The following is a 12,354-nucleotide window of genomic DNA, read 5'->3' on the forward strand; positions in this document are numbered from 1 at the left end:
GATGGGGACACAGAGACAACCCATATTAATATGTCTGAACGTTTATCTCAATACCCGTTTTTTGAAGCTGCTGAGGGTTGCAATTTTCACTTCCACAAGTGTCAAGGGCCAATAACTTTGCTAACACTCCTGGAAAACACTTGGTGTTGCCTGATGGTTTGCTGACAACCTCTGCATTAATATTTACAGCCTGACATGCTGCACCTGCCTAGGGATCAGGCTCTATTTCTCTCTTGGCCCCAGTCCTGCTTCAAAGAGGCCTTCAAGGGTTAATCCATGACAAAGCTTTCCTAGTTTTGATGGCTTAGGGAGCTAAAGAATACTTCTCAGGCTAATTCCAATGGAAGGCTACCTCGCCACTTTCCTCAGGAGAAATCATAAAGTGACTCCTATTTCTAGTTCTTATTACAGTTATTTTTATTTCTTTTACTTAATTTATTAAGAGAAAAGGTCTTGCTCTATTGCCCAGGCTAGGGTGCAGTGGTGCCATCATGGCTTACTGTAGCCTCAAGTCTCTGGGCTCAAGTAAGCCTCCTGCTTCAGCCTCCTGAGTAGCTGGGACCACAGGTGTGTGTCACCATGCCTGGCTAATTTTTTTTTTCTAGAGATGGGGTTCTCTCTATGTTGTTCAGGTGGTCTCAAACTCCTAGGCTCAAGTGATCCTCCTGCCTTGGCCTCTCAAAGTGTTGAGATTATAGGCATAAGCCACTGCACCCAGCCTATTTTAAAATAAATTAATAAAAATAAGTGTTGTAAGTGTTTATTGCAGTATAACAAACGACTCCAAACTTAGAGGCATAACACAATAATTATTTCTTATTGATTGGGTTCAGGAGGTGGTTCTCACTTGGAGCCTCTCACGAGGTGCAGTCAGATGGTGACTGAGGCTGGGGTCATTCCAAAGGCTGGCTGTTCACTAGGACTTCAACTGGGGCTGAGGACCAGAACACCTATACCCGACCTCGCCATTGTCACCTGAGCCTCCTCCTACCACGGGAGCCAGAATTGAAAAGCAAGCATCCTGAGATGTGGCCAAGCTAAAATATCCTTTGTAATGTAGCTTTGGAAGTCACCCAGTGTCACTAAGCCCAGCCCATATTCAAGGGTAAGGGAATTGGACTGCACCTCTCGATGGGGGCAGAGTCAAAGAACTTTGAGACCTGTTTTATAATGATCATATGTAGAATTTCTGCAGACTTTATGGTTCTCGTCAAGGAGTGGGCATTCCTCAGTTCACTCCTCACAGTGAACTCATTCTCTGAAATGTCCTGGGGCAACATAGATCTTCAGCACACCGACTGGTTCTCAGAGGTCTATGATGCCATCTATCTCCTGGGTTTTGTCACTGTCTCCAGACATCCTTGATGGCTCTCAAAGTGTTTTGTGGGGCCCCCAACCGCACATGCATGGGGCATGCAGCTTTGAAGGGGAAAGGCCACTTGAGAAGGATGAGTTTTACTCTGTCTTGTGGGCTTCGCCTGCCCAGATCAGCCACAGAGAGGTGGCTGATCCTTTGGGATGTGATGATGTTGTTAATAATACTTATCATTTAATGAGTTCCTCCTGCACGCGAGACACCATGCAAAGCATGTCACCTGCATTACCTATTTTAACTTCTCTTCTTACTAGCCTTAAGTGGTAAGGAATATTTTTATCCTCACTTTACATGTGAGAAGATGGTCATATGTAAAGTGACCATCTGGCCAGAATGGTCAAGCGATTTGCTCAAGACACACATCTCTACCAGCATATAGAGCCTGGATTTGAATGCAGGTATATTTGCCTCAGACAGCAGTGCTGTGGTTTTGAGTTTGAACATTGAGGTCAGACTACTTGGGCTTGATTCCTCGCTTTGGGCAATCTTTGACAACCTCTTTGTGTTGCAATTTCCTCATTGGTGGGGGGGACGATAAACATATATATATCTCAACCCCATGGGGTTTTAGCATTAAATGGGAGGAGCCATTTAAGGTGTTTAGCACTTGGCAAGTATTAATTATTTCTCCTTCTTTACGATTTATGTCAGGTGGGAGTGGTGATTTACTCAAAAGAATAATACGCCAGAAATGAAGAGGTCTAAGGAAATACAGCATGAGGAACTACCAGAGACCTGCTGTCAGATCTTGGCATTCAGTGACTCACTTCAGTCTCTGAGTTCCCATCTGCAAAATGGGCACAAGACTGGGACCTTTTTTTTGAGACCAAGTCTCACTCTGTTGCCTAGGCTGGAGTGCAGTGGCATGATCTGGACTCACTGCAACCTCTGCCTCCTGGGTTCAGGTGATTTTCCCCCCTTCAGTCTCCCAAGTTGGGATTACAGGTGCCCGCCACCATGCCTGGCTAATAGATTCATTTTTTTATTTTATTTTTGTTAGAGATGGGGTTTCACAATATTGGCCAGGCTGGTCTCGAACTCCTGACCTCAGCCTCCCAAAGTGCTGGGATTATAGGCATGTGCCACCATGCCTGACCTAGACTGGAACTTCTTGAGGATGAATGGAGGAAACACTTCTCTACATGGCATCTCAGTCCTTTCTCTACTTCCAGAGCCAATTAAATCTGCCAGCCACTCACCAATCCAAATACAGATGATACGTCATGGAAACTGACTGAGGAACACAGAGGCAGAAAGGAGGGTTGGGAAGAAACCCTCTCCACCTTCTTATGGGACTCAAAACACTGTCTAATTCACGGAGTGACTAGATACTGGTCTTGTCTTTTGGGGTTAAACCCTGGGCAGTGGGGTATGACCTCCTGAAATGTGTCCATACTGCAGCCAAGCTCTGCAATCTGTGCAGTAGGATTTTATCCGTTGTCTGTATAAATAACATGATGGCTGGGGCTGGAAAGGGCCCAGTGCAGAGGCAGGCAGGTGGGGTGGCCCACACTTGCCTGTCGCTGTTGCTCAACTCCGGAGCAGCACTGTCTGCCGAACCCAAAGAGGCTGGGAGGTTTTTACAAAGGCCCCGGGTCTATGTGTGTGGTTGAGCCCCTCCCAGACAGGTTGATTTGTGAATGTGCTGAATTCTAGCGCACCAGTAGCCTAACCACAGAGCGGTGTTTTGTTTCTCTACCGGATACACCTGCCAAAAAGGCAGGGTTCACTTGTGCTGCCGGCTCCGGTTTGTTTTACTTTTAAAAAGATTGCACCCTCCAGATAAACCAGAGTGCACAGTTGTGTTATGGAGAAGCAGTTGAGGTTGGAGAGTGATGAAATTGATTTTATTTTCTTTTGGGACAATTCTGTACATTTTCTCCTTATTCAAATGAGCGTTCCCCATATTCATATCGGTCGTTATTTCCCAAAATGTACCCCTGTCAAGAGGATTTTAGGGATACAAGGGATCAAGAGCACTGAGTCACACACTGAGAAAGTTAGTCCCTTTTCAAGTGTTTTCAATCTTTCTGGTTTTGTCAAGAAAAAAGTCTTTGTTTGAAGCTATCTTCAACACCTAACATCTACTTATCTCCCTTTATACATAACAAAACCAAAGTGAGTGCAGACCTTGGAATTAGTCTTTAGTTAGATATAGTATCTAGTTAAACGTTATAATATTGTCTAAATAAAATTTGCCAATATGGCTTTCTCTTTATGATAATTATCTTTAGGATTACCTTAAGTGTATGGCGAGGGATAGCAGTCTACCTACCTTAGGGCTACTGTGTTTCCCTTTAAAATAAACATGTTCAAGTTTTCAAAATCAATTAATTTAAAGAAAAATAGGAAGTAAATAATTGTATGAGTGCTACTCATAAGTAATAAAAGTCATGAGGATAGCGTGTGGCGATAGTTGAAGATAGTAAAAATTGGGAAGGGAGGATGCAGATATTTGATGTATGAGCGGCTGGGCTTTCGAGCCAGACCAGCTTGGCTTTGAATCACTGCCTGCCACCTGTGGGAAGATAAGCAAGTTATTTAGCCTAGTTCCACATCTGTAACATCAGGAAAGCAGCAACGCACCACCCACCTTAGGACTTGTGTGGCGACAACCCACGCAGGGCTGAAATACATGGTCCTAGAACACAGTGTGTGCTCAATAAAGTTAGCCATGATTATTATTCTTGCCAGAGACTCTAGTTCTACTCTCAGATCTGTGCACAGAGTTAGCCCCTAGACACGCTGATGCTGTCATCAGCATCATGTGCTAGTTGGGGGTCTGCTGAGAAGCAGATGCCAAGATGGCATTAGGTGTGCAAGAAATTTACGAGTGACACACCTGTGAAGGATAAAGGAGGGGGCCAGAGAAAGCGGGGAGAGGAGTTCTGACATCTGTGCCAGGAAGGAGAGAAGGAGGCCGGGCGCAGTGGCTCATGCCTGTAATCTCAGCACTTTAGGAGGCTGAGGCGGGTGGATCACCTGAGGTCAGGAGTTCGAGAACAGCCTGGCCAACATGGCAAAACCCTGTCTATACTAAAAATACAAAAATTAGCCAGGTGTGGTGGTGGGTGCCTGTAATCCCAGCTCCTCAGGAGGCTGAGGCAGGAAGATCGCTTGAACCCGAAGGTGGAGATTGCAGTGAACCGAGACTGTGCCACTGCACTCTATTCTGGGCAACAGAGCAAGACTTCATCTCAAAAATAAATAAATAAATAAAAGGAAGGAGAGAAGGAAGGAGGACTGGTTTGGAGGAGCCTGAGACTGCAGTGAGGTTACAAGAAAGGTTTGGCCAGGCTGGTAAAGAGTCCTGGAGCCAAAGTGGACTATTGGAGTTGTCCCTCTTTTGTGCTCAGTCACTGGTTGGAGCAGCTGGCAGGAAGTGCAGCCTCCCTGTAGCCGTGGTGTTGGACTCAGAAAGGCAGCTTCGGGGTGACCATCAATCACGCTCCCCACAGCAGGAGATCCAGCAGCATTAGCATGGCTGCCATGCATATCATTTCCATCTCACACGTGAAACATGTTGAAAGTGGAACTTGAGAGTTTCCTCCAGTTCATTTTCCTTGTTAAGTAACTACTTGGACACTGTGACCCATTCAAAACCAGTTTGTGATCTTCTCGGGTTTCAGTGCGCCACTAACAAGCCAAACAAATTCAGTACTTTGAGGGCTTTGTCTTGATAACAGCTCTTGACTAAGCCTATTTGCCTTTTAACTCTAATTTTGGATTCCCCAAATTTTGCATTTCAGGCAGAGTTAAGCATAATGGACATTTTCATGCAAATCGAATCAATACAGAGCCCCAAATGGCAGCTACTAGGCCATATCCAGTCCACAGATATGTTGGGCCCACACAGAATCTTAAAAAAAAATGTGAGCCAGCATTCTAAAATGGAAAGATTTCATATTTTTTATTTATATATATATATATATATTTTGTTGTTGTTGTTGTTGTTTGTTTTTGAGAAGGAGTCTCGCTCTGTTGCCTAGGCTGGAGTGCAGTGGTGCCATCTTAGCTCATTGCAACATCTGCCTCCCAGGTTCAGGCGATTCTCCTGCCTCAGCCTCCTGAGTAGTGGGGACTACCGGCGTAAGTCAATGCACCTGGCTAATTTTATGTATTTTTTTTTTCTTTTTTAGTAGAGATGGGTTTTTGCCATGTTGGCCAAACTGGTCTTGAACTCCTGACCTCAGGTGATCCACCTGCCTTGGCCTCCCAAAGTGCTGGGATTACAGCATGAGCCACCGTGCCTGGTAGAGATTTCATTATTTTTTAAAATGTTGATTCCTGGCTTCTTTTGAAAACAGCAGAGTTGAACACAGAGCCTGAATTTCTGCATGACAGTATCATCTAAGGTGAAAGGGGCTGCTGCTTAAAATGGGGCTCTCACTGTTTGCTCTGTGCTCCACTGCCCACAAAAGATACGCATATGTCCTTACATCTGGCAGGAATCACGGCTTTATATTCCTGTTTAGTCCTTTGTGCAAAATGCTAGCTGTTCCCCAATATTGCATTCTCTTCTTCCATATTAATGTTCCAGATGGACACATGATGGTCCACCTAGGATTACAATTCCAGCTTCCTTTGCAGCTAGGTGTGGGCCAGTGACTAAGTTCTGGCCAAGGAGGTGATGGTGGAATTGATGCTTGGAATTTCCAGACTGCCTTTAATGGAAAGCAGGATGTCTTCTCTTGCTCCAGTTCTTCTTCCTGCCTGCTGGAGTGTAGATGGGATAGTGGGAGGTGGGGCAGCCATGTGCTATCACAAGATGTATGGAGCATAGCAGAGCAAAAAGACAGGAAGAAACTGCATCCCTATCATCACGGAATCCCACAGCAGGTCTGGAAGGCTTATGCTCACACTCTTACATAAGAAAAACAAACTTCCATTTTTATGTCTCATTTTTACAGCAGCCTCAGTTATATCTTAAAGAAAATATCTCAATTGTAAGGGGGGCTGTGGCCCCTGGCTTAGACTAAGAAACTCTGGAACTGTGCAGGCAGCATCAAATCAAATTTCACCGAGAACCAAGATGAGCCATAATCCTTTGGTAAAAACAATATTGGAAAATGCTTTCTATGTCTCAGAGGCTCTGTTTGCAGGTGGCACATTGCATGTAGCTGTGAACCGGTTTATACAAATGGCTCCTTAGGGACCGCTGTTTCCCACCGCTGCAGGTCTCAGGTTCACAGACTACTGCACCATAGTCTTACCTCTTTTTCTTCTCCACTTTGTCTTTAAAGGCCACATTTGAGCAGGCAGCCCTCCCGCCTTTTCTCGGCAGTGCCATCTGAGTAGAAGCAAAGTAGAAACTTGGTTGGTACTGTTCCGGTTTCCAAGGGACCAACGGAGGCTTCCTGGTGCTAAGCGCAAAACCATTGAGGATCTTGACAGTTTCGATCTGAGCCCACCCTGCAGTATTACATGAGGGCAAGACGCTATTACTTCCCCAGAGGCAGGTGCCAAAAATGACATGTTATTGTGTTCCTTAGAATGATGAATGAAAGTATTGAATGAAACTGGGTAATAATAATACCCAACTATTTAGTGTAGTGACAACGAATCTTCCCAGCCAGGACTCTTTTGGGAAATAGAAGCGGGAAAAAAAAGAGTTGCTATTTACTGAGCACTTAAGGTGCTGCAAGTCTTATGTACATTTTCTCATTTAGTTATCTCAAAAATCCTGTGATTTAGTATTATAACACTTCTTTTTTTAAAAGCAGAAATGCTAAGAAAAGTTAAGGAACTCAACAAAGCTTGCATTTGCTAGGAAGTAAAAAGCCAGAATTTTGATTTAAATCTAATGACCTATGTTTATTCCATATTATGTAGCATCTTGGATGCTCTACTGTTGGCCTGCTCAGGAGAAGGAGGCAAATGAGATCATGGTCCAAACTACTGGGGAAGCCAGGTGTGGTGGCTCACGCCTGTAATCCCAGCACTTTGGGAGGCCGAGGAAGGAGAATCACTTGAGCCCAGGAGGTCGAGACTGCAGTGAACTATGACTGCACCACTGCACTCCAGGCTGGGTGACAGAGTGAGACCCTGTCTTGAACAAACAAGCAAAAACTACCAGGATTGAAAATATCTGAGTGGGGAGGACAGTTTGTAACGGAGGCAAGCTAGCAAGAAAAGAACGTTGGGGAGGGGTTCTATACCTGCATCAGATCATCTGAGGGCCCACAGTGCAGCTCTGTGGGCTCTGAGGGATTGTGCAAGAGGCAGCTGGCAGATATGCATGGGGTGAGCTGATCTGGCAAAAAGACGAGATAAATCTGAAAAATACATTTTACAGTGCTCTTTACACTGAAGAATCTTGCAGAGTAACTGGTAGATACGATAAGGTATAAAGAAGGAATTACTGCTTAAAAGCTAGCCAGACACTGGCATTCAGGTTTCTGCACATTTAAATGGGTGTGCTTTTCCCATCCCTGGCAAATTATTTTGTTTTCCCCTACGTCCTCAGGTTCTTCTTTTACATAAATGGCCTCTATGTCCGTTTGCACGGTTCTGCAGCATCAAAGGAGAAAATAATTCCCAAATCAACGTTTGGGGCTGCTGAATGTCACCAAACATCAAGTGAAACTAGATCAACTTGCATTTTTATTTATTATCTCTTACCTTTTGCATCTTCAGAAAGGCAGTTTATCTTTATTTTCATTTAGCGGTAAAATATTTTCTAATAGCATCAGTGAAATCCTGTTGAAAGTCAATGGTCAGCTTTTTAGACATAAGACAAACAGGAGTTCTGTTGGACACAAAGTGACTGCTAACAGGTCTTTTAATATATTTCTTTCTCTCTCAGCCATTGATGGGTGTCTGACAGCTGCGAACGCTCTCTATGCTGGGTTGATTAGAAATGGAAGAGTTGTCTAAGATGCGGCTGTTTGAACTTCAGTGGTGGAAGGCTGGGCAGATGGCCCCCAGGTGTGTGCGTTCAGACTGCAGCAGGAGTGACGCTCTCTCCCCGTGGTCCATCAAGCTCTATCTACAAGATGAGTCTCAGGCGACTGAGTACCATCCTCTAGACAGAAGCAGGGAGGGATGTAAAATAGAAATGTTGACAAGGCAAAGAGAATGATGTCCCCAGGCCATTGTGGTTCTACAGACTTACGTTTGTGTACGAGTTACAGCAGGATGAAGTTGGAGATGAGGCTTACCGAGTTACAGGGATGGCGGTGGTTCCAGAAAGGACAGGGACATCTGGTTTCTGGAAGGCATCTTGGAGATTTCATCATACATAAGCCATCCAGAGCTGGTATGTGGGCTGCATGATGTTAGGCACTTGTCTTCTTCCTGTCTTTTTGCTCTACTGTTCTCGAAACAGAACTTCTCCCTGTGATGTCCGATGGTAGTTAGGGAACAATGGTGCTAATAGGAGGCTTTGTTAATGAGAACAGGGATGCCTGCTAGATTTGGGGTTAGAAAGGAAAACAAAGAAATGTGATGAGGTCCTAGTGTAGTTGGCAGCTGGCAAATTCATTACATCATCAAGTTCTCTGAACTTAAGTATCTCGCCTACCTTGCTCTGATTAAAACAAAAATGTAGCCCTCAGCACCACAGAAAACAATTCTCCATGGCTGTGACCATGGGGTGCCTGAAAGGAAGTGAAACTAATCTGGCAAAGACTCTTCCTGTCTGTCCATTCTTCTGTGTGGCCCTCGGGTAGAAGTAAGGATTTATACATGTTGGGCTAGATACAAGAGAAAAAGGGGAAACATGGTCTGAAGGAGGACTTTGGGGTCAGGAATAGTTCAAAGTTTAGCAATTTTCTTTTGCTTTAGGAATCGCTCTTTGACCTCTCTCTCTTTTTTTTAAGTCAAGTTTCCAAGCAGAAAAGGCAATATTTGCCAAGTGCTACAATTCACTTTAAGCTGATTGGGCTCTGAACATGAAGGCCCTTTTTAATCTCACAATTATTTAAAAACAGTAGTAATAAGTGGGGTGTTTTGGCACTAATTTACAGGTTCCTCCTTTGTTGCTATGATGACCCCCTGCGACCGGAATTGTTATCCTCTTACAGACGGGGGAATTGAAGCTCAGAGAGAAGTGGCTTGACCAAGAGCCCACAGTGGGTGAACGGCAGAGTCTAGGGTTTTCTCTTCCTATCACACCTGTCACTATGGTGCCCAGAGATGAGCAGTCACTTCAGATTAACGTCAAGGTTTCTGTTACCAGCTGTCCTCCGGGCCCAGTGTGATTAGCCTACTTTGCTCAGCTTCCTGTAGGTGTGTTGTGATACTCTGCAGAAACTTTATTTCCTCTTCTCCCCTAGTTCGTCCAGAAATAAACTGTTGAATTTCTTTATCATCATTTTAGAAGTGATAAACATTCCCAAAAGGAATGTTATTTCTGCCACGGAGTTGGCAGCCTTTATTCATGCAAAATGCATTCTGTAGTGTTTTGTTTTAGTGAAAAGAAGACATTCTTAGAAATTGAAGACAAAGAAGAGAGGAAGCGAGCCGCAGGGGGCATTTTCGCATGGAACTGTGAGTCAGGCATCTTTAGGTATCTCTGCTCCTTTCTCCTCGGAAGAAAGCAACGACCACTGCCTTCTTTGGCGAAAATTCTTGAGGAAGATATTTAATCTCTCTGAGCCTCGGTTTCCTCATCTAGAAAATGGGGAGAATAATATCACCTTCTTCATTGGGTCATTGGGGGGAATTTAATGAAATAATGCAATGTTTTTCCAAGTGTGATATACATACTATAGGTGATAGTGAGGTGATTTTCTGGTGACATAGATACTCTGATGTAATAATTATAACACACACACACTAGCACACCAAAATCATCATTTCACAGGTCTGATTGCTTAGGGTATGGCTAGGTAAAAAACTTATATAACCCACGTTAAAGACTACTTTAGTACAATGTTAAATGTGTGATAGAGATGGCATCAGTGGACTAGAGACAGGGAACGGCCGTCACCAGGGATCCCTGACCGAATGTGTATGAAAGTGGGCCCTGCCCACTTTGGTTGATGTCTTCCACCCTGGTTGACTTTGGATAAAGAAAACCAGGGAGACCCTGGTTGGATGGGAAAGCTGGCTCTCCCTGGGACCTGAAGCTAGCGGCCCTGTGAAGAGTCCCTGTAATTTCATCTTGTGCTGCTGCCCTCTCGTGGTCACGGGCTGTTCCCAGTGTCTTGAGACCAAGTCAAAGCAGAGTCAGTGCGATTTAGAGCATGTGCACCACCCTCTCTGGCCCTTCTCCCACTTCTTTGTTTCCCTGCTTTCAGGGACTTTCCGAGTCCCATCAATCCCACCAACCTTGGCCTATCCTCCTCCAAGTGTCACTTCCTCCTGCAGCCTAGTCGCAACTCCCCTTCCCCCAAACTCCTTACTAATCAGCAGAGGATGCTCTGGTTCTCAGGTGTGAGCAACAAATGAGCTTAGCTTACTCAGGGGACATTTGTTTTAAAAGAGAAACCAGTTTAACAAACCAAATAAACTCAAGTCAGCAGGAAGTGAAGTGGCTATATTTTTGAGATGAGGGTCTTTCCTTGTCTCCCAGCTTTCTCTACAGAACGGAACCTGCTCTTTAAGCAGGCAGCCACATCCCAGGAGTGAAATCCTTCAAAGGGAATGAATTGCCTTTCTTCCCAGCCAATTCTACACGAAACTTTCAAATAGTTTCACTTTCTGTGTTTGAACGGCATTATTATACATTATACTTATAACTGAAAACCCCAAATATCAGTGGTTTTTGTTAAACCACTGGATATAATAAAAGCTGGGTGCGATGGCTCACACCTGCAATCCCAGCACTTTGGGAGGCTGGGGTGGGCGGATCACTGGAGACCAGGAGTTCGAGACCAGCCTAGTCAACACGGTGAAAGCTCATCTCTACCAAAAATACAAAAATTAGCCAGGCCTGGTGGTGGGTACCCATAGTCCCAGTTACTCAGGAGGCTGAGGCAAGAGAATCGCTTAGGTGGAGGTTGCAGTGAGCTGAGATCACACCACTGCACTCCAGCCTGGGTGACAGAGCGATACTGCATCTCAAAAAAATAACTAAATAAAAAATAAAAATTTATTTACCTCTCATTCAGACAGAGACAACCCAAGACTGTTATAGAGGCTCCCTGATCACCAGTTTTCTTCCATCTTGCTCCATTCTCTTCAACACATGGCTTCTACCTTGTGGCCCAAAATGGCTGCTCCAGCTCCAAGGTTGGCTCAGCATTTCAGTCACTGGTCAGGAGGAAAGGACCAGAGAAGGGTATGCTCTAGTTCTTTAAAGTGCTCACCGGCTAGGTGTGGTGGCTCATGCCTGTAATCTCAGCACTTTCGGAGGCCAAAGTGGGAGGATCACCAGAGATCAGGAGTTTGAGACCAGCCTGGACAACACAGTGAAACCGCATCTGTACTCAAAATACAAAAATCAGCCAGGCGTGGTAACACATACCTGCAGTCCCAGCTACTCGGGATGCTGAGGCAGGAGAATCACTTGCACCCGGAAGACAGAGGTTGCAGTGAGCCAAGATCATGCCACTGCACTCCAGTCCCCGGCAATAAAGCGAGATTCTGTCTCCAAAAAAAAAAAAAGAAAAAAGGAAAAAAAAAAGGGGGAAGTGCTGATCATTCTCCCTTACCTACTGCTGACCAGGCCTCAGACATGAGCTCACTGTCAGGTATACTGGGGAGTGAGGCAGAGCAAGCATACGCCCTGGTAACATTTGACATTTTATTATTGAAGAATTAGAGAATGGATTTTGGAGACAATCAGCAATCTCCTCTATGAGCCGATGGCTGGGGTTGTGAAAAATGTTCAGACCCAAGAAGGATCAGATCCCAGAACTAAAAAGAAGCTCTAGCATTTCTCTCCTGCCATCGAGGAAATGCTGCTGGAACAAGGGCTAATGCTCTAAGCCTCGGCCAGGACGCAGAGATTGTAGTCTGGCTCTGCCTTTCGCCACTGCCATGCCCTTGAGAGAGCTACCAAACATTCCAGAGCTCAGGTTCTCTCAAATAAG

At 44.9% G+C, this 12,354-nt stretch overlaps 1 long non-coding RNA gene across 1 annotated transcript; it reads right to left on the reverse strand.

Moving 5' to 3' along the window:
• Window positions 1–8,020: 8,020 nt before the first annotated feature.
• LOC117086335 lies at window positions 8,021–8,950 on the reverse strand. The gene is made up of 3 exons (XR_004438293.1): window positions 8,898–8,950; window positions 8,536–8,784; window positions 8,021–8,399 (listed from the first exon to the last, which is right to left on the reverse strand). It is a non-coding gene; the product is annotated as an uncharacterized LOC117086335 (long non-coding RNA).
• Between the last annotated feature and the right edge of the window lie 3,404 nt (window positions 8,951–12,354).

Source organism: Trachypithecus francoisi, unplaced genomic scaffold (genome assembly GCF_009764315.1).
Source record: "Trachypithecus francoisi isolate TF-2019V2 unplaced genomic scaffold, Tfra_2.0 Lachesis_group1, whole genome shotgun sequence".
In the NCBI taxonomy this organism is placed as follows: Eukaryota; Metazoa; Chordata; class Mammalia; order Primates; family Cercopithecidae; genus Trachypithecus; species Trachypithecus francoisi.